Source organism: Plecotus auritus (genome assembly GCF_963455305.1).
Source record: "Plecotus auritus genome assembly, chromosome: 2".
NCBI lineage: Eukaryota > Metazoa > Chordata > Mammalia > Chiroptera > Vespertilionidae > Plecotus > Plecotus auritus.
Genome location: NC_137771.1, coordinates 106203808 through 106226914, shown reverse-complemented (window position 1 = coordinate 106226914; position 23107 = coordinate 106203808).

The following is a 23107-nucleotide window of genomic DNA, read 5'->3' as shown; positions in this document are numbered from 1 at the left end:
TCCTCGAGTAACAGGGCAGCGTGAGGTCGTGTGCGCGGTAGGGGACCCTGTCTCTGACCTGAGGTCGCGCGCTCCCCACACCGGGATGAAGCCCCAGCCTGGTCTTTGGCAGCTCAGACTTGACAAAAGCACTCCCCACACAAGCCGTAGGCTCTCTGAGCCTCCATTCTTCATAGACATAACCCAGAACCCGCCGGTGATTCAGTCCTCAACGTGCAGTCCCTCAAGACTCCCCCCAACCCGGGAAGCCAAAACTACCCCCAGGGCTGGACCCTGGGAGGCGGCCACAACAATAGAGCCCCAAAGGACAGAGACAATGGGCCTCTCTGTGGGCCCAGCTGCTGACCCCAGGGCTGCCAGGAGCTGGGATCCCTGGTGGCTCCATGAGGGCTCGGGTGACAGGGTGGGGCATCATGAAGAAGGGCACAGACATTTGACCAGTGCCCTCCATGTGCTTGTCACTTGATTGCATGATGGCACTGAATTCTCACAACCTAATCCTATGAGGTGGTGCCATCACACCCCAATTTTATCATAAGGTAACTGAGGTTCAGGTCTGAATTAAACCCATTCTCTACCACCTATCAGCCCAGTGGCCTTGGTCAACTTCCTTTAGGTCTCTGGTCCTTCATTTCTGCATCTGTAAATGAGATGATGCCTGCCCATCTACCTCATGAGGAAGTTAACAGAATCAAAAGAGATAGGAATGCTGATGATTACTTAAAGAGCACGTTGCAGGTTTTAGGTTCAATTCTAAAAGCTTTATGCTCATTTAATTCTTATAGCAACCCTAGGAAGCAAACTATGATTATGCCCATGTTACAGAAGTAATTTGCCCAAAGGTGAGGGATGTGGACAGATGTAAAAACTATAGCCACAGAAAGGAAAAAGTGATATTGAATAACAACCATAAGCAAGAAAGTGCATACAGTGGTCCTGTGTCATTGTGAGAGATCAACTTTATCTCTGGGAACCTGCTGGGTTGTTTGGCCTTTTGTTGGGAGAACAAGAGTCTGGGGCAGCCTGGATCAGGGAGCTGAAGCCAAAAACAGTAGGATTGCTCTGGGTAAGAGGGTTTTTTAAGTGATATCTGGTGTGGCTGAGGAGGAAGGTTCTGGAGAACCCTTCAAACCAGCATGCCAACTTGGGCCACCTACCCACTCTATCACCTGTGGGAGAAATAAACTATGCTATTCATGCTGTGTGTTTGGGGGCCTCTTTGGTACAGAATCCTAGTATGTCTGCTCACTGACTGCACTGGGACATAGTAGTGAACCCAGCAGGCAAGATTCAAAAGCCATTGTCAAGCTCACAGTTTAGTGGGAGAGACAAACATTAAACTAGGAAATAATCATAATTATAAAACGTGGTAAGTGCTGTGACAGGCACAAGGTGAGATGGTGAGAGAGAATGAAGGGATCCCTGATTTAGACAGTGGGTAGGAAGGTCCCGAGATGACTGTTTTTTATTCTTAAACTCTGTATACTTTATTTTTTAATTCATGTATATGTTATTTTAAAATGTCATTGTGATAAAACAAGACACTGATTTATCGAACACTGTATAGTTATTATTTCCCCTTTTTATGCAATCTTGGAATATATTTCAATTTAAAATGAATAAGAAACACCCAAACCATAGCACTTCTTTTTTTAAAAATTATTTTAGAGAGGAAGGGAGAGGGAGAGAGAGATGGAAACATCAATGATGAGAGGGCATCATTGATTGGCTGCCTCTTGAACGCCCCACACTGGGGATCAAGCCCACAACCCGGGCATGTGCCCTGACCTGGAATCGAACCAGGTGATCTGGTGGTTCTTAGATTGATGCTTAACCACTGAGCCACGCAGGCTAGGACCATAGCACTTCTTTTGAAAAATACAGGCATACAAAGGACAGCATTAACTGTAGAAATGCACCAAAGATGAATAACAACGGACACAGATGAGATATTTCAATATTAGTTAAATTGATACAGTATTAAAACCATGCTCTTTTAAGTTCAAGTAAACACCTATGCCCATTCTGGTATCTAGCAATTTTATACATATTTAACACAGCAGCAACAATAACATTAAGTAGTATTTGTTAAACCCATAATGAGTGATAAGCACTGCTAAATATGTAAAATGTGTTTTGATATTTGTTTTATTGATGAAGAGATTATTTTTAAACAAAGGAAACTGCAAGTGCAACTGTCTTGAGGTTAGAAGAAGCTTGTGATCAAGGAGCATAAAATGGGGGTTTGTATCTTCTTCCCACCATGTGGGAGACTGGGCACCAGGTCCCAGCAAGAGAGAGGACTCACGTAATAGGGTTTACTGAGAAGAGTTTAATGAAGGCGAAGTTTACCTGATGTGTGGGTGGGGGTTAAGGGAATCAACAGGGGATGATGCATTACCTGGTCTGGCAGTAGTGGGAGGCTTGGCCCACTCAACCTGAAGGGAGGAGGGGAGGAATGGTTTCCTGGAACCAGAGAGAGCTGCAGCTATGGGTCAACTCCCCCCACCCCACAAGAGTAGTGGCTACAAAGAAATACAGCCACTGCCAAAACTGGGGGTAGATGGGAAAGTACCCCAACTTTCCGCTCCTCCCACCTTCTGATGCCCGTTGGTGCCTCCCATTTGCTGAAGCCAACCAGGAGTCAAGGAAGGCCAGGTGATGGTGTCCACAGGGGTCAGATTTATTGGGGGACACAGAGTAAGGTAGAAAACTGTAGAAAGTGGATCGGGGGAGTGGAGGGTAAGTAGAGAATAAACTAGTGTTTTAGGTGACCTTGGATGTTTCAACAGCACTTCTGAGCCAACTCTGTAACAGGAGTGAGTTGAGGTTGAAAACTGACCCTGTCCCCAGTACTGCCTGCAAACATCTTTTTTAAAAAATATTTTTATTGATTTCAGAGAGGAAGGGAGAGGGAGAGAGAGAGATAGAAACATTAACAATGAGAGAGAATCATTGATTGGCTGCACGCCCTGCACCGGGAATCCAGCCTGAAACCCAGGCTTGTGCCCTGACCGAGAATCGAGCTGTGACATCCTGGTTCATAGGGCGATGCTCAACCAGTGAGCCACCAGCCAGGCTGGACCAAGGTTCTCATAACAAGCCTTGGCAGTGAAGGAGCAGGAGCAGCAGCAACAGGTGTCAAGTCTGGGCAGCTGGGGGAGAGCTGCTCTTGGGTTTGTCACTCTGGCCCAAGAGGAGACCCTGCTCCACTCTGGGGGACAAGCTGCCAGCCTTCCCTGGCAGGAGCCTGGACACCGGACCAAGGAGTTGTTCTTTTGGCCCTGCTTTAATGCTCTGCCTTGCCAAGCCCACAGGGTGTCCCCAAAGCGTCAAGTGCCAGCAACAGCTGCCTGCAAACATCTTATTGATGCAGAGCACTCACAGGGCCTGTTACCTGTGCCGCGCCAGCACAGTCAACGGTTCAGCAAGCCTGAGGGAGGACCGGCGAAGGATGAAGAAAAGACGGACAAAGAGAATAAGCTGGATCTAGGTGGATCTTCTGTGCCTGGCTGAGACCACAGAACAGATCCAGACTGCAAGCTGATGCTTTATTTTATAGTCAGAGGTAAACAAGGTAGTGGTCACCATAGTTACAATGTTCTTGTGAGTTTCACTTGTTTTGGCAGCACTTGCTGCACCTCCCACAGTCCATTAGCTATCCAGGAAGGATCTAGGGAGCGTCCTAAGGTCAAGCTTAATTATGCTAAGAGGGCTGTGCCCTCTAAGCTGGGACTTGTTTGCAGCTTTGCCAGCAGGTCAGTCCGAAGCTTAACCCTATAACCGCTCCCTACAGTTACCATGGAAACTTGATACTCAGGCTTGGCCAGCTCTGCCAACCATCCATACCATACCCCAAAATCAAACAGTTGATACAACCTGTTACCAGATGGTGTCCAAAGAACGAGAAATCACTGCATTTCTTAGAGCCCCAGTCTCAGCCTTAGAAGATGTTGCCAGGACCTCTCAAGACCAGCAGGGATGTTTGGATGCCCTGGGTGGGATGAAATCATCACTCCCATCTCTGGGCTCCTAGCAGTGTACCACCAGGGAGGACTGGCCCTAAGGGAACGCCACAGCTCATGAATTCCTCATTAGCCCACAGCACTGCCAGGCTTCTGCCACTGGAAGGCACGTGAGGCCAACAGCAAACAGCTGTACCCCTGGAGAGAGAGACAAATACCTGACAGCCACAGACACACACCCACCTTACCATATCCAGATATAAACACAAATGCACAGACAGAAACAGACACACACCACAGATGTTCACTGACTGTCATGCTCCCAGCCCAGGTCTGGCCACCCTTTGATTCTTCCAGTATTTGTTTTCCTGATTGTCCTGGTTGAAGGTCAGATACCCCACAATATGCTCTTGTGGATCCCTGAACTCTCTGGAATAGAGTGTCTTCCTCATTATTGTGCTTCTTTCCCAGAAGGCAAAGGTCCTGAAACACAAACATTGGAAGAAGAAAGGAGGAAGGAGTGAGGGAGAGAAGGAGAGAAAGGAGGGAGGGAGACATAAACATAGACATGATAAACATGTGACAGTATGATATAAATAGGCCAGGCCTGATGTTTATTCAATGGGGAGGAGTATTATTTTTCAAAACCAGATGACTAAAACTGTAAATAAAAATTGAAGATGGAGCCTTGGCAGGGGGCTGTGTGAGGGCCCTGAAACTTAACAGTAAAGCTGCTCTGTCACATACTTGAAGCACAGATGTATAAGTCCACAAATGCATATGGAAGCACATACACAGGTGCCCCTAATCAACTCCCAGACACACACGTACATGTGGCTACAGGATTCAATTGCTAGCAGGGACTGGGCCCACTGGCACCAGCCTTCAGAGTCCCATGCAGCCTCACTTAGAAAGAAGGCTTTAGGCCAGCTGCTTCCACACCCACAGAGCATCCTCTGGGACAATTCCCTGTGTACTTTGCTATTTCTGAGGAGTGGGCCATGTTCCTGTCTTCTCACCCAGACCCTCAAACCCCACACCCCTCTGCCCAATGAGCTGACTTTACACCAGGTTAACAGGACAAAGAAGAGTGAGAGCTGCCTCTAAAAAACATTTAGCAAACACTCAATGAGGTGTTAGCCTCTGCTGTTAGAGCCAGCAGTACCCCCAGCCCATCCTGGTGCTTTTTCCTGAGGATGAGACACCCAGGCCAAGACGGGGAGGGTACAGGCTCTGGGTGGGTCCTCCTAGGGAACAACAGTATCACGCACATACACACTCACAGAAGCATCACAATTTTCTGGAATCCAAGATTTTAAAAGGTTTTCTTTTTCAATATAGAAAAACATAAAGAGAATAAAAATGGTGAGTAATACTGCCACACAGGTAATCCCAGAGGCATTTAAAAAAAATTAACGCAAGCACACATTTAGAACATTCAAACAGTTCCAAAGATAATAAGATAAAAACTAAAACCTCCCTTTCTTTGACAGTCCCTCTCACTGAAGAGGATCACTCTGCATTTCATTCCAGAACACTTAGATATACCAGGATTTTTACTGATATAATCACTCTGCCCACTGCTTTGCACCTTGCAATTTTTCCACCTATAGCACATCCCTGCAGATCTTTCCACGTCAACAGCTTCTAATTTACAACCTTCTTTTTAAAAAATATGTATTTTTATTGTTGATAGTATTACAGATATCTCCCATTTTCTCCCACTTTACCCCCTCCCTCCCAGCCCCAACCCACCCCTACAGGTCTGCACCTCCCTATTGCCCTTATCATGGGCTATGCTTATCTATATTATAAAAACCCAGTGGCCCTAACCACCAAAGACTGGGGCAGGTGGGTGGAGCTGCGCTTGCGGGTGGGTGGGGCCTCGTAATTTCGCGCGCTGGGCTTCTAGTAAGTATATAAGTTATTTGGTTTATCTCTTCTCATCCCCCAACCCCACATCAAGTTATGTCAGTCTATTCCATGCCTCCATGCTTTGGGTCTTATTTTGTTGGTCTATTCGTTTTATTCATTAGATTCCACAAATAAGTGAGATATGTGATATTTGTCTTTCTCATATTGGCTTATTTCACTTACGATAATATTTTCCAGGTCCATCCTTGCTGTCCCAAAGGTAAGAGACCCCTCTTTTATTCCATAGTTTAAATGTCCCACAGCTTTTTTATCCATTCATCTACTGATGGGCACTTAGGCTGTTTCCAAATCTTAGCTATTGTAAATAATGCTGCTATGAATATATGAGCTACAAATATTATTTCTGATTGGTGTTTTCTAGCTTTTAGGATATACTCCCAGAAGTGGGATCGCTGGGTCAAACAGAAGTTCCATTTTAAATTTTTTGAGGAAACTCCATACTGTTTTCCACAGTGGATGCACTAGTCTGCATTCCCACCAGCAGTGAACTAGTGTTCCCTTTTCTCCACATCCTCACTAGCACTTGTTGTTTGTTGATTTTTTTATGACAGTCATTCTGACAGTTGTGAGGTGATATCTCATTATAATTTAACTAGAGGCCCGGTGCACAAAATTCGTGCATGGGGGGAGGGGTGTCCCTCAGCCCAGCCTGCACCCTCTCCAATCTGGGACCCCTCGAGGGATGTCCGATCAGGCCCGTTTAGGCCCGATCAGGCCTAAACGGGCAGTCGGACATCCCTCTCACAATCCAGGACTGCTGGCTCCCAACTGCTCGCCTACCTGCCTTCCTGATTGCCCCTAACCACTTCTGCCTGCAGCCTGATCACCCCCTAACTACTCCCCTGCCAGCCTGATTGATGCCTAACTGCTCCCCTGCCAGCCTATTTGCCCCTAACTGTCCTCCCCTGCAGGCCTGGTCACCCCTAACTGCCCTCCCCTGCAGGCCTGGTCCCCCCAACTACTCTCCCCTGCAGGCCTGGGTCCCCCTGCAACTGTCCTTCCCTGCAGGCCTGGTCACCCCCAACTTCCCTCCTCTGCTGGCCTGGTCACCCCTAACTGCCCTCCCCTGCAGGCCTGGTCCCCCCCCCCAACTGCCCTCCCCTGCAGGCCTGGGTCCCCCCCAACTGTCCTTCCCTGCAGGCCTGGTCACCCCCAACTTCCCTCCTCTGCTGGCCTGGTCACCCCTAACTGCCCTTCCCTGCAGGCTTGATTGCCCCCAACTGCCCTCCCTTGCAGGCCTGCTCCCTCCCAACTGCCCTCCCCTGCTGGCCTGATTGCCCAAAACTGCCCTGCCTTGCAGGCTTGGTCCCTCCCAACTGCCCTCCCCTGCTGGCCATCTTGTGGTGGCCATCTTGTGTCCACATGGGGGCAGGATCTTTGACAAGATGGAGGCAGCCATCTTGTGTGTTGGAGTGATGGTCAATCTGCATATTACTCTTTTTATTAGATTGGATAGAGGCCTGGTGCATGGGTGGGGGCCAGCTGGTTTGCCCTGAAGGGTGTCCCGGATCAGGGTGGGGGTTCCCTTCGGGTGTGGGGTGACCTGGGTGAGGGGCCTGTGGTGGTTTGCAGGCCGGCCATGCCCCCCTGGCGACCCAAGTGGAGGCCCTGGTATCTGGGATTTATTTTGGGATTTATTTATCTTCTATAATTGAAACTTTGTAGCCTTAAGCGGAGGCCAACACAGGCCAGGGCTGCAGAAGCTTGGCTTCCTCCATCACCGGGGGGCAACCCTAGCCTCCTGCTCTCTCCAGCAACGTGGCTGCCGCCATTTTGTTGGGATTTATTTATCTTCTATAATTGAAACTTTGTAGCCTGGAGTGGAGGCCTGGGCCGGCCAGGGTGTGCGGAAAGCTTGGCTTCCTCCATCGCTGGGGAAACCCAAGCCTCCCTCCTGCTCTCTCCATGGCTGCAGCCATCTTGGTTGGGTTAATTTGCATACTCGCTCCTGATTGGCTTGTGGGCATGGCATGTGGGCGTGGCTTGTGGGTGTAACTGAGTGATGGTTAATTTGCATGTTACTCTTTTATTAGATAGGATTTGCATCTCTCTGGTGATTAGGGAGTTTGAGCATTTTTTTCATGTGTCTCTTAACCATTTGTATGTCCTCTTTGGGGAAATGTCTATTCAGGTCTTCTGCTCATTTTTTAATTAGATTGTCTTCCTTTTGTTGAGTTGTCTGAGTACTTTATACATTTTGTATATTAACTCCTTATCAGATATATCAAATATGTTTTCCCATACAGTGGGTTCCCTTTTCAATTTGATGGTGGTTTCTTTTGCTGTGCAGAAGCTTTTAATTTTGATGTAGTCCCATTGTTTATTTTCTCCTTAGTTTCCTTTGCCTTAAGAGATATATTAGTAAACATATTGCTATGTAAGATGTCTGAGATGTTGCTGCCTACATTCTCCTGTAAGATTTTTATGGTTTCATGGCTTACATTTAAGTCTTTTATCCATCTTGAGTTTATTATTGTGTCTGGTGTAAGTTGGTGGTCTAGTTTCATCTTTTTGCATGTGTCTGTCCAGTTATCCCAGCACCATTTGTTGAAGAGACTTTCGTTATGCCATTGTATGTTCCTGCTTCGTTTGTCAAATATTAACTGACTGTGATGGTGTGGGTTAAATTCTAGGGTCTCTGTTCTGATCCATTGGTCAACATACCTGATCTTGTGCCAGTATCAGGCTGTTTTGTTTATAATGGCTTTGTGGTGTAGTTTGATATCCATTATTGTGATCCCTCTTACTTTGTTCTTCTTTCTCAAGATTGCTGCAGCAATTCATGGTCTTTTGTGATTCCATATAAATTTGTGGAGTATTTGTTCTAGCTCTGTGAAGTATGCCATTGGTATTTTAATAGGGATTGCATTGAATCTGTAGATTGCTTTGGGTAGTATAGACATTTTACTGATGACAACTCTTCCAATCCATGAACATAATATATGCTTCCATTTGTTTGTATCTTCCTCTATTTATTTTTTCAATGTCCTATAGTTTTCCAAGTACAGGTCTTGGTTAAGTTTATATATTTTGTTGCAATGGTAATGGGATTTCTCTTCCTGAGAGTTCATTATTGGTGTATAAAAATGCCATTGATTTGCAGATGTTGCTTTTATATCCTGCTACCTGCCGCATTCATTTATTAAGTCTAGTAGTTTCCTGGTGGAGTGTTTAGGGTTTTCTATGTACAATATCATATCATCTGCAAATAATGACAGTTTTACTTCTTCCTTTCAAATTTGGATGCCTTTTGTTTTTTCTTCTTCTGTAATTGCTGTGGCTAGAACTTCCAGTACTATCTTACATAATAAAGAGGTAATATGCAAATTGACCCTCACACACTCGCACAAGATGGCCACCCCCATGTGGTCAAAGATGGCCGCTACAAGATGGCCAGCAGGGGAGGGTAGTTGTGGGCGACCAGGCCGGCAGGGGAGGGCAGTTGGGGGAGACTGGTCCTGCAGGGGAGGGCAGTTGGGGGCAACCAGGCCTGCAGGGGAGGGAAGTTGGAGGCAATTGGGCAAGCAGGGGAGGGCAGTTGGGGGCAATCAGGCTGGCAGGGGAGCAGTTAGGCATTTATCAGGCTGGCAGGGGAGTGGTTGGAGGTGATCAGGCAGGCAGGCAGGTGAGCAGTTGGGAGCCAACAGTCCTTGGATTGTGAGAGGGATGTCTGACTGCCAGTTTAGGCCTGATCCCCCCCCAACTGCCACAGGGATCAGGCCTAAACTGGCAGTCGGACATCCCCTGAGGGGTCCCAGATTGGAGAGGGTGCAGGCTGGGCTAAGGGACACCTCCCCCCCACCAAGTGCATGAATTTCATGCACCGGGCCTCTAGTTTTGAATAAGAGTGGTGAAAGTGGACATCCTTGTCTTGTTCCTGTTCTTAAGGGAAACAAATTGAGGTTTTTGTCCATTGAGTATTATGTTGGCTGTAGGTTTGTCATGCATGTCCTTTATTATGTTGAGGTATGACCCCTCTATTCCCACTTTATTGAGAGATTTTACAAAAAATTGGTGTTGCATTTTATTAAATGCTTTTTCTCCATCTATTGATATGATCACGTGGTTTTTATCTTTTTATTGATTGTGTGATGTATCATGTTTTTTGATTTGTAAATATTGTACCAGGCTTGCATCCCCAGAATAATCCCACTTGATCATGGTGTATGATAATTTTAATATATTGCTGGTTTCCATATGCTACTATTTTGTTGAGAATTTTAGCATCTTTGTTCATAAGGGATATTGGCCTGTACTTTTCTTTCTTTGTAGTGTCTTTATCTGGTTTTGGAATTAGGATAATGCTGGCTTTGTAAAAAGTGTTCCTTCCTCTTGAATTTTGTGGAATAGCTTGAGGAGGATGGGTGTTAGTTCTTCTTTGAATGTTTGGTAAAATTCACCTGAACATCAATTAGGTCCAGGACTTTTGTTGCTGAAATTTTCAGAATTACTGTTTCAATTTCACTAGTTGGCCTACTCAGGTTTTCTGATTCTTCCTGATAGAGTTTTGAAAGATCATATGTTTCTAGGAACTTGTCCATTATGCCCAGGTTGTCCAGTTTGTTAACATATAGTTGTTCATACTATTTGCTTACAATCCTTTGTATTTCTGTTCTGTCCATTATTATATCGCCTCTTTCATTTTTTATTTTATTTATTTGGGTCCTTGGGTCCTCTCTCTATGTTTCTTGATGAGTCTGGTTAGGGGTTCATCAATCTTGTTTATCTTTTCAAAGAACCAGCTATTGGAATTATTGATTTTTTGTACTTTTTTTTTTTTTTAGTCTGTATGTCATTTATTTCTGCACTGATTTTTATTTCCTTCCTTCTACTTCCTCAAGTCTTTTCTTGATGTTCTCTTTTTAATTCATTTAGTTGTAGGGCTAGGTAGTTTATTAGTCCTTTTTCTTGTTTCTTGAGGTAGGCCTGTAGTGCTATGAACTTCTCTCTCAGGACTACTTTTGCCCTCTCCCATAGCTTTGGGGTGGTTGTGTGTTCATTTTCATTTGTTTCCAGGAAGTTTTTAATTTCTTGTTTGATCTCATTGTTGACCCATTCATTGTTTAACAACATGCTATTTAGCTTCCATGTATTTGATTGTTTGTGAGTTTTTTTATTGTAATTATTTTCTAACTTCATGCCATTGTGATCTGAGAAGATGCTTGGTATTATATCAATCTTCTTGAATTTGTATAGAGTTGTTTTGTGCCCTAACATGTGGTCTATCTTTGAGATTATTCCATGTTCACTTGTAGCCCTGAGAACTTCCTTCTCAGGACTGCTTTCACTGGGTCCCATAGATTTTGGATTGTTGTGTGTTCATTTTCATTTTTTTCCAGGATATTTATTATTTTTTCTTTGACCTCTTTGGTAACCCATTCATTGTTTAATAGCATGCTTTTTAGCCTCCATGTATTTGATTGTTTGGGGGCATTTTTATTGTAGTTGATTTCTAATTTCATGCCTTTGTGGCCTGAGAAGATGTCTGGTATGATTTCAATCTTCATGAATTTGTAAAGACTTAGCATATATCCTAACATGTGGTCTATCTTTGAAGAATGTCCCATGTGCAATTGAGAAGAATGTAAATCCCGTCGCTTTGGGATAAAATGTTCTGAAGATGTCATTTAGTTCCATATGTTCTAGAGTGTCATTTAAGATTGCTGTGTCCTTGTTGATTTTTTTTTTGTCTAGAAGATTTATCCAGTGATGTCAGTGGGGTATTAAAGTTCCCTAATATGATTGTTTTGCTGTTGAGCTCTTCCTTGATATCATCCAGAAGTTTGTTTTTTTTTTTAATATGTATAGACGCTCCTTTATTGGGTGCATCTATGTTTACCAGAATTATAGCCTCTTGTTGTATTGATTCCTTCAGTATTATGAAGTAGCCTTTCTTATCTCTTGTTATGGCCTTTAATTTGAGGTCTGTTTTGTCAGATATAAGTATTGTTTTAATTTCTATTTGCCTGAAAAATTTTTTCCATCCCTTCACTTCCCATTCATGGATGGAGTCTCCACTCAGGGTGCCTGATTATGTGACTCACTCCCTATCATATCGTGCCAGCCATTGTGGAGGTGCTGAGTGAAAAACACAAAATACAGGACATGACACAAAAGACATAAGTCCTTTGTTCTGATATGGGTCTCTTGTAGACAGCATATATATGGGTCATGTTTTCTTTTTTTTTATTTTTTTATTAAGGTATTATATGTGTACATATCTTACCATTGCCCCCCACCCCACTCCCATACATGCCCTACCCCCCATGTTTTGCATCCGTTGGTTACTCTTATATGCATGCATAAAAGTCCTTCAGTTGATCTCTTATTTCCCCCACCTCTCCCTAACCTTCCCGCTGTGATTTGACAGTCTGTTTGATGCTTTACTGCCTCTGTATCTATCTTTTTGTTCATCAGTTTATAATGTTTTTCATTATCCCCAAATGAGTGAGATCATGTGGTATTTTTCTTTCATTGACTGGCTTATTTCACTTAGCATAATGTTCTCTAATTCCATCCAGGTGCCTACAAATGGTAGTAATTCCTTCCTTTTTATGGCAGCATAGTATTCCATTGTATAGATGTACCATGGTTTTCTGATCCAGTCATCTGCTGACGGGCACCTAGGCTGTTTCCAAATCTTGGCTATTGCAAATTGTGCTGCTATGAACATAGGGGTGCATATATCCTTTCTGATTGGTGTTTCTAGGTTCTTAGGATATATTCCTAGGAGTGGGATTACTGGGTCAAATGGGAGTTCCATTTTCAGTTTTTTGAGGAAACTCCATACTGTTCTCCACAGTGGCTGCACCAGTCTGCATTCCCACCAGCAGTGCACGAGGGTTCCTTTTTCTCTGCATCCTCGCCAACACTTGTCGTTTGTTGATTTGTTGATGATAGCCATTCTGACAGGTGTGAGATGGTATCGCATTGTCGTTTTGATTTGCATCTCTCGGATAATTAGCGACTTTGAGCATGTTTTCATGTGTCTCTTGGCCTTCCTTCTGTCTTCTTTCGAAAAGATTCTATTTAGGTCAGTTGCCCATTTTTTTATTGGATCATTTATCTTCCTTTTATTAAGTTGTATAAGCTGCCTGTAGATGTTGGAAATTAAACCTTTATCAGTGATAACATTTGCAAATACGTTCTCCCATACAGTGGGATTTCTTGTTGTTTTGTTGATGGTTTCTTTTGCTGTGAAAAAGCTTTTTATTTTGATGTAGCCCCATTTGTTTATTTTCTTTTTGGCTTCCGTTGCCCTAGGGGCAGTATCAGTGAAAAAGTTCTTTCGGCATATGTCTGAGATTTTGCTGCCTGTGGATTCCTCTAGTATTTTTATGGTTTCCTGTCTTATATTTAAGTCCTGTATCCATTTTGAGTTTATTTTTGTGTATGGTGTAAGTTGGTGATCTACTTTCATTTTTTTGCATGTATCTGTCCAATTTTCCCAACACCATTTATTGAAGAGACTGTCTTGACTCCATTGTTCATGCCTCCTTTGTCAAATATTAATTGCGCATAGTGGTTTGGGTCGATATCTGGATTCTCTATTCTATTCCATTGATCTATATGTCTGTTCTTGTGCCAGTACCAGGCTGTTTTGAGGACAGTGGCTTTGTAATACAGCTTGAAATCGGGTATTGAGATCCCTCCTACTTTATTCTTCTTTCTCAGGATTGCTGTGGCTATTCGGGGTCTTTTTTTATTCCAGATGAATTTTTGGAGCGTTCTTTCTATGTCTGTGAAATATGCCGTTGGTATTTAAATGGGGAGTGCATTGAATCTATAAATTGCTTTGGGTAGTATGGACATTTTAATGATGTTGATTCTTCCAATCCATGAACATGGTATGTTCTTCCATCTGTTTACATCTTCCTCTGTCTCTTTTTTCAGTGCCTATAGTTTTCCGCATATAGGTCTTTTACCTCCTTGGTTAGGTTTATTCCTAAGTATCTTAATGTTTTGGTGCGATGGTAAATGGGATTGCTTTTTTAGTCTCTCTTTCTGTAAGTTCACTATTGGTGTATAGAAATGCCATAGATTTCTTGGCGTTAACTTTGTATCCTGCTACATTGCCGAATTCATTTATTAAGTCTGTTAGTTTTTTGATGGAGTCTTTCGGGTTTTTTATGTACACTATCATGTCATCTGCAAATAAGGACAGCTTTACTTCTTCTTTTCCATTTTGGATGCCTTTTATTTCTTCTTCTTGTCTAATTGCAATGGCTAACACTTCCAGTACTATGTTGAACAGAAGTGGTGAGAGTGGGCATCCCTGTCTTGTTCCTGTTCTTAGGGGAAATGGTTTTAGTCTTTGCCCATTGAGTATGATGTTAGCTGTGGGTTTATCATATATAGCTTTTATTACATTGAGGTATGATCATTCTATTCCCACCTTGTTGAGAGTTTTTATCAAGAAAGGGTGTTGGATTTTGTCAAATGCTTTTTCTGCAGCAATTGATATGACTATGTGATTTTTATCTCTCAATTTGTTTATGTGATGTATCACATTTATTGATTTGCGGATGTTGTACCATCCTTGCATTCCTGGGATAAACCCTACTTGGTCATGGTGTATGATCTTTCTGATGTACTGCTGGATCCGATTTGCTAGAATTTTGTTGAGGATTTTGGCATCTACGTTCATGAGAGATATTTTCCTGTAATTCTCCTTCATTGTGTTGTCTTTATCTGGTTTTGCTATTAGGGTGATGCTGGCTTCATAGAAGGAGGTGGGAAGTGTTCCTTCCTCTTGAATTTTTTGGAATAGTCTGAGGAGGATAGGTTTTAGTTCTTCCTGGAATGTTTGGTAAAACTCTCCTGTGAAGCCGTCTGGCCCCGGGCTTTTGTTTGCCGGAAGCTCTTTGATGACTGCTTCAATTTCTTCCATAGTTACTGGCATATGGAGCTGTTTAGATTCTTCCTGATTGAGTTTTGGAAGGTTATATTTTTCTAGGAATATGTCCATTTCCTCAAGGTTGTCCAGTTTGTTGGAACAGAGTTGTTCATAGTATTTTTTAACGATCCTTTGTATTTCAGTGGGATCTGTTGTTATTTCACCTCTTTCATTTCTGATTTTGTTTATTTGGGTCCTCTCTCTTTGCTTCTTGGTGAGCCTGGCTGGAGGTTCATCAATCTTGTTTATCCTTTCAAAGAACCAGCTCTTGGTTTTGTTGATCTTTTGTATTGTTTCTTTGGTCTCTATGTCGTTTATCTTCACTCTGATCTTTATTATTTCCTTCCTTCTGCTTACACTGGGCTTTTCTTGTTGCTCTTTTTCTAACTCTTTGAGTTGTTGGCTTAGGTAATTTATTACCATTGTTTCTTGTTTTTTGCAGTAGGCTTGTAGAGCTATGAACTTCCCTCTCAAGACTGCTTTCGCTGTGTCCCATAGATTTTGGATTGTAGTGTTTTCATTGTCATTTGTTGCCATGATGTTTTTTATTTCTTCTTTGATCTCTCTGGTAACCCAGTCATGGTTTAATAGCATGCTGTTTAGCCTCCATATGTTTGATTTCTTTGGGTTGTTTTTATTGTAGTTGATTTCCAGTTTTATGCCACTGTGGTCTGAGAAGATGCTTGATATGATTTCTATCTTCTTGAATTTGAAGAGACTTTGCCTATGTCCCAACATATGGTCTATCTTTGAAAATGACCCATGTGCACTTGAGAAGAATGTATATTCTGTGGCTTTGGGGTGAAATGTTCTGAAGATGTCAATTAATTCCATCTGGTCTAGTGAGTCATTTAGGATTGATGTTTCTTTGCTGATTTTTTGTTTAGAGGATTTGTCCAATGGTGATAGTGGGGTATTAAAGTCTCCTACTATGATTGTATTGCTGTCAATGTCTCCCTTGATATCCTCCAGGAGTTTTTTTATGTATTTGGATGCTCCTGTATTGGGTGCATATATGTTTACCAGAGTTATTTCTTCTTGTTGGATTGCTCCCTTTAGTATTATGAAGTGGCCTTCCTTATCTCTTGTGATATCCTTCAGTTTGAGATCTAATTTGTCAGATATAAGTATTGCTACCCCAGCTTTTTTTTCAGTTCCATTAGCCTGGAAAACCTTTTTCCATCCCTTCACCCTCAGTCTGTGTGGGTCTTTTTTTCTGATGTGGTTTTCTTGTAGACAGCAGATATATGGGTCGTGTTTTCTTATCCAATCCGTTACCCTATGTCTTTTGATTGGGGCTTTTAATCCATTTACATTTAAAGTTATTATTGATAGGTACTTATTTGTCGCCATTCCTATTCTTTATACCTGTGTTCCTTCTTCGCTTCCTATTTCTTTTTTTTTACAGCAGACCCTTTAGCATTTCTTGCATTGCTGGTTTGGTGGTAATAAATTCCCTTAGTCCTTTTTTGTCTGTGAGGCTCCTGATTTCACCTTCAATTTTGATTGATAGCCTTGCTGGCTACAGTATTCTTGGATTCATACCCTTCCTTTGCATGACTTTGTATATTTCATTCCATTCCCTTCTGGCCTGATGAGTTTCTGTTGAGAAATCAGTTGCTAGTCTGATGGGGGTTCCTTTGTATGTAACTTTCTGTCTCTCTCTTGCTGCTTTTAAGATTCTTACTTTGTCATTGGTGTTTGCCAATTTAATTATAATGTGCCTTGGCGTCGGTCTTTTGGGGTTCATTTTGCTTGGGACTCTGTGAGCTTCTTGGATTTGAGTGGGTTTTTTCTTCTCCATATCAGGGAAATTTCCTGTCATTATTTCTTCAAAGAGGTTTTCTATTCCTTGCTCAGCTTCCTTTCCTTCTGGAACCCCTATTATGCGGATGTTGTTTTGTTTCATGTTGTCCCAAAGTTCCCTTAGACTCTCCTCCTGCCTTTTAATTTTTTTTTTAGAAGTTGCTCTACTTGGGTATTTTTTCCCATCTTGTCTTCTAGCTCACTGATGCGGTCCTCTGCTTCTTCTAGTCTACTCTTGATGCTTTCTATTGAGTTCTTTACAGCAGCGATGTCATTTTTCATTTCTTCTTGGTTCTTCTTCATTTCCTCTTGGTTCTTGCTCATATTGTTGAATTTGTCTTCCATTCTTTTCAGCCACCTTATGACCATTTCTCTGAATTCTTTTTTTTTTTTTTCAAATTTTTATTAAGGTATTATATGTGTACATATCTTACCATTGCCCCCCACCCCCACCCCACTCCCATACATGCCCTCACCCCCCAATGTTTTGCATCCGTTGGTTACTCTTATATACATGCATATAAGTCCTTCAGTTGATCTCTTATTTCCCCCACCTCTCCCTAACCTTACCACTATAATTTGACAGTCTGTTTGATGCTTTACTGCCTCTGTAACTATCTTTTTGTTCATCAGTTTATAATGTTTTTCATTATCCCCAAATGAGTGGGATCATGTGGTATTTTTCTTTCATTGACTGGCTTATTTCACTTAGCATACTGTTCTCTAATTCCATCCAAGTGCCTACAAATGGTAGTAATTCCTTCTTTTTTACGGCAGCATAGTATTCCATTGTGTAGATGTACCATAGTTTTCTGATCCAGTCATCTGCTGATGGGCACCTAGGCTGTTTCCAAATCTTGGCTATTGCAAATTGTGCTGCTATGAACATAGGGGTGCATATATCCTTTCTGATTGGTGTTTCTGGTTTCTTAGGATATATTCCTAGGAGTGGGATTACTGGGTCAAATGGGAGTTCCATTTTCAGTTTTTTGAGGAAACTCCATACTGTTCTCCACAGTGGCTGCACCAGTCTGCATTCCCACCAGCAGTGCACGAGGGTTCCTTTTTCTCCGCATCCTCGCCAACACTTGTCGTTTGTTGATTTGTTGATGATAGCCATTCTGACAGGTGTGAGATGGTATCGCATTGTTGTTTTGATTTGCATCTCTCGGATAATTAGTGACTTTGAGCATGTTTTCATGTGTCTCTTGGCCTTCCTTCTGTCTTCTTTCGAAAAGCTTCTATTTAGGTCCGTTGCCCATTTTTTTATTGGATCATTTATCTTCCTTTTATTAAGTTGTATAAGCTGCCTGTAGATGTTGGAAATTAAACCTTTATCAGTGATACCATTTGCAAATATGTTCTCCCATACAGTGGGGTTTCTTGTTGTTTTGTTGATGGTTTCTTTTGCTGTGCAAAAGCTTTTTATTTTGATGTAGTCCCATTTGTTTATTTTCTGTTTGGCTTCCATTGCCCTAGGGGCAGTATCACTGAAAAAGTTCTTTTGGCATATGTCTGAGATTTTGCTGCCTGTGGATTCCTCTAGTATTTTTATGGTTTCCCGTCTTATATTTAAGTCCTGTACCCATTTTGAGTTTATTTTTGTGTATGGTGTAAGTTGGTGATCTAGTTTCATTTTTTTGCATGTATCTGTCCAATTTTCCCAACACCATTTATTAAAGAGACTGTATTGACTCCATTGTATGCTCATGCCTCCTTTGTCAAATATTAAATGCGCATATTGGTTTGGGTCGATATCTGGATTCTCTATTCTGTTCCATTGATCTATATGTCTGTTCTTGTGCCAGTACCAGGCTGTTTTGATGACAGTGGCTTTGTAATACAGCTTGAAATCTGGTATTGAGATCCCTCCTACTTTATTCTTCTTTCTCAGGATTGCTGTGGCTATTCGGGGTCTTTTTTTATTCCAGATGAATTTTTGGAGAGTTCTTTCTAGGTCTGTGAAATACGCCGTTGGTATTTTAATGGGGAGTGCATTGAATCTATAGATTGCTTTGGGTAGTATGGACATTTTAATGATGTTGATTCTACCAATCCATGAACATGGTATGTTCTTCCATCTGTTTACATCTTCCTCTATCTCTTTTTTCAGTGTCCTGTAGTTTTCCGCATATAGGTCTTTTACCTCCTTGGTTAGGTTTATTCCTAAGTATCTTAATTTTTTTGGTGCGATGGAAAATGGGATTGCTTTTTTAGTCTCTCTTTCTGTAAGTTCATTGTTGGTGTATAGAAATGCCATAGATTTCTTGGTGTTAATTTTGTATCCTGCTACATTGCCGAATTCATTTATTAAGTCTGTTAGTTTTTTGATGGAGTCTTTCGGGTTTTTTATGTACAATATCATGTCATCTGCAAATAAGGACAGCTTTACTTCTTCTTTTCCAATTTGGATGCCTTTTATTTCTTCTTCTTGTCTAATTGCAGTGGCTAATACTTCCAGTACTATGTCAAACAGGAGTGGTGAGAGTGGGCATCCCTGTCTTGTTCCTGTTCTTAGGGGAAATGGTTTTAGTTTTTGCCCATTGAGTATGATGTTAGCTGTGGGTTTATCATATATAGCTTTTATGATGTTGAGGTATGATCCTTCTATTCCCACCTTGTTGAGAGTTTTTATCAAGAAAGGGTGTTGGATTTTGTCAAATGCTTTTTCTGCATCAATTGATATGACTATGTGATTTTTATCTCTCAATTTGTTTATGTGATGTATCACATTTATTGATTTGCGGATATTGAACCATCCTTGCATTCCTGGGATAAACCCTACTTGGTCATGGTGTATGATCTTTCTGATGTACTGCTGGATCCTATTTGCTAGAATTTTGTTGAGGATTTTGGCATCTACATTCATGAGGGATATTGGCCTGTAATTCTCTTTCATTGTGTTGTCTTTATCTGGTTTTGGTATTAGGGTGATGCTGGCTTCATAGAAGGAGCTTGGAAGTGTTCCTTCCTCTTGAATTTTTTGGAATAGTCTGAGGAGGATAGGTTTTAGTTCTTCCTTGAATGTTTGGTAGAACTCTCCTGTGAAGCCGTCTGGCCCCGGGCTTTTGTTTGCCGGAAGCTCTTTGATGACTGCTTCAATTTCTTCCATAGTTACTGGCATGTTGAGCTGTTTAGATTCTTCCTGATTGAGTTTTGGAAGGTTATATTTTTCTAGGAATATGTCCATTTCCTCCAGGTTGTCCAGTTTGTTGGAATAGAGTTGTTCGTAGTATTTTTTAACAATCCTTTGTATTTCGGCGGGATCTGTTGTTATTTCACCTCTTTCATTTCTGATCTTGTTTATTTGGGTCCTCTCCCTTTGCTTCTTGGTGAGCCTGGCTAGAGGTTCATCAATCTTGTTTATCCTTTCAAAGAACCAGCTCTTGGTTTTGTTGATCTTTTGTATTGTTTCTTTGGTCTCTATGTCGTTTATCTGTGCTCTGATCTTTATTATTTCCTTCCTTCTGCTTACACTGGGCTTTTCTTGTTGCTCTTTTTCTAACTCTTTGAGTTGTTGGGTTAGGTAATTTATTACCCCTGTTTCTTGTTTTTTGCAGTAGGCTTGTAGAGCTATGAACTTCCCTCTCAAGACTGCTTTCGCTGTGTCCCATAGATTTTGGATTGTAGTGTTTTCATTGTCATTTGTTGTCATGATGTTTTTTATTTCTTCTTTGATCTCTCTGGTAACCCAGTCATGGTTTAATAGCATGCTGTTTAGTCTCCATGTGTTTGATTTCTTTGGGTTGTTTTTATTGTAGTTGATTTCCAGTTTTATGCCACTGTGGTCTGAGAAGATGCTTGATATTTCTATCTTCTTGAATTTGAAGAGACTTTGCCTATGTCCCAACATATGGTCTATCTTTGAAAATGACCCATGTGCGCTTGAGAAGAATGTATATTCTGTGGCTTTGGGGTGAAATGTTCTGAAGATGTCAATTAATTCCATCTGGTCTAGTGAGTCATTTAGGATTGATGTTTCTTTGCTGATGTTTTGTTTAGAGGATTTGTCCAATGGTGATAGTGGGGTATTAAAGTCTCCTACTATGATTGTATTGCTGTCAATGTCTCCCTTGATATCTTCCAGGAGTTTTTTTATGTATTTGGGTGCTCCTGTATTGGGTGCATATATGTTTACCAGAGTTATTTCTTCTTGTTGGATTGCTCCCTTTAGTATTATGAAATGGCCTTCCTTATCTCTTGTTATGTCCTTCAGTTTGAGATCTAATTTGTCAGAAATAAGTATTGCTACCCCAGCTTTTTTTTCAGTTCCATTTGCCTGGAAAACCTTTTTCCATCCCTTCACCCTCAGTCTGTGTGCGTCTTTTTTTCTGAGGTGGGTTTCTTGTAGACAGCAGATATATGGGTCGTGTTTTCTTATCCAATCTGTTACCCTATGTCTTTTGATTGGGGCTTTTAATCCATTTACATTTAAAGTTATTATTGATAGGTACTTATTTGTCGCCATTCCTATTCTTTACCCCTGTGTTACTTCTTCGCTTCCTGTTTCTTTCTTTCTTTCTTTCTTTCTTTCTTTCTTTTTTTTTTTTTTTTTACAGTAGACCCTTTAGCATTTCTTGCATTGCTGGTTTGGTGGTAATAAATTCCCTTAGTCCTTTTTTGTCTGTGAAGCTCCTGATTTCACCTTCAATTTTGATTGATAGCCTTGCTGGCTACAGTATTCTTGGATTCAGACCCTTCCTTTGCATGACTTTGTATATTTCATTCCATTCCCTTCTGGCCTGATGAGTTTCTGTTGAGAAATCAGTTGCTAGTCTGATGGGGGTTCCTTTGTATGTAACTTTCTGTCTCTCTCTTGCTGCTTTTAAGATTCTTACTTTGTCGTTGGTGTTTGCCAATTTAATTATAATGTGCCTTGGCGTCGGTCTTTTGGGGTTCATTTTGCTTGGGACTCTGTGAGCTTCTTGGATTTGTGTGGGTTTTTTCTTCCCTATATCTGGGAAATTTCCTGTCATTATTTCTTCAAAGAGGTTTTCTATTCCTTGCTCAGCTTCCTTTCCTTCTGGAACCCCTATTATGCGGATGTTGTTTTGTTTTGTGTTGTCCCAAAGTTCCCTTAGACTCTCCTCCTGCCTTTTAATTTTTTTTTCTAGAAGTTGCTTTTCTTGGGTATTTTTTTCCATCTTGTCTTCTAGCTCACTGATGCGGTCCTCTGCTTCTTCTAGTCTACTCTTGATGCTTTCTATTGAGTTCTTTACAGCAGCGATGTCATTTTTCATTTCTTCTTGGTTCTTCTTCATTTCCTCTTGGTTCTTGCTCATATTGTCGAATTTGTCTTCCATTCTTTTCAGCCACCTTATGACCATTTCTCTGAATTCTTTTTCTGGAAGGTTGCTTGCCTCCATTTCGTTTACTTCCTTTTCTGGTGATGCCTGCTTTTCTTTCATATGCGGGCTGCTTCTTTGTCTCCCCATGGTCTCTCTTCTCTGGGTGTCTGGTTATGTAGTTCTCTCTCTCCTGGGTTGATTTAAAGGCACAAAATACAGCACTACCAGGTACAACTCACAAGGCACTGAACAGGAATGTATTCACGATATTAATAACCTCCAATAAAGGTGACCACCAGAGAAAGGCAAATTAGGTGATAGAAGAGAAAGAAGAAGAGGAAAAAAGAAAGAAAGAAAAAAGGAGTGTGAAAATGAAATTGGGAAAAGGGAAAGTAAAGAGAAAAAAAAAAAGTAAGTGAGACAAGAAATTGACTAAGAGAGAAAGGGGAACAGACTATATATATTGGGGATAAAACTCCAATAGAACAATCACTAATCCCAGCAAATGCCAGCAACAAGTGCCTGGGGATTAGTACAAACTACAACACCAACTAATATGGAGTGAGGCAAGGGAAAGCTGAAGCACAAAACAAACAAAAAAATAAATAAAAGAAGAATAAGCAAAACAATCTCACAAAAAAAGCATAAAAATTGGATATAATCTACATTCAAGCAAACAACAACAAAAGGACAGAGATAAGGACAAGTTTATGGATAACTCAGACAGCGAAGGGAAAGGTGTATGTGGACTTGGAGCAGGGGATTGGAGATTAGATATGTAAGTAGGGTGAAATTTTAACAAGGGGTAAACAGAAAGAATAGGGAAAATCTAAAGCAGTAAAAGGGTAAGACAAACAGGACACTGAAAAGGGGGAGGTTAGGAAGAGAGTGATGGCCTAAAGGTAGAGTTGAGATAGAGTAAAACGATGCTAAAGGAAAGATAAAAAATAGAATGTAGAACCCTAATCCCAAAATAAAATGAAGAGAAAATAAAATGACACTTTAAAAAAAAAAAAAAAGATAAAATAGCAGTAGTAATAATACGGATTGAAAATAAAAATGTAATCATTAAAAAGGTAAAATCAAGTGATGAAAAAAGAAAAAAAAAAGTTTCTTGATTAAAAGATGCAAAAAATGAAAATTTAAAAAAAATAAAAAAATAAAAGGTAAAAATAAAATGTGGAGTAGTGAAGGTCATTCACTTCCTCTGTTTTTCT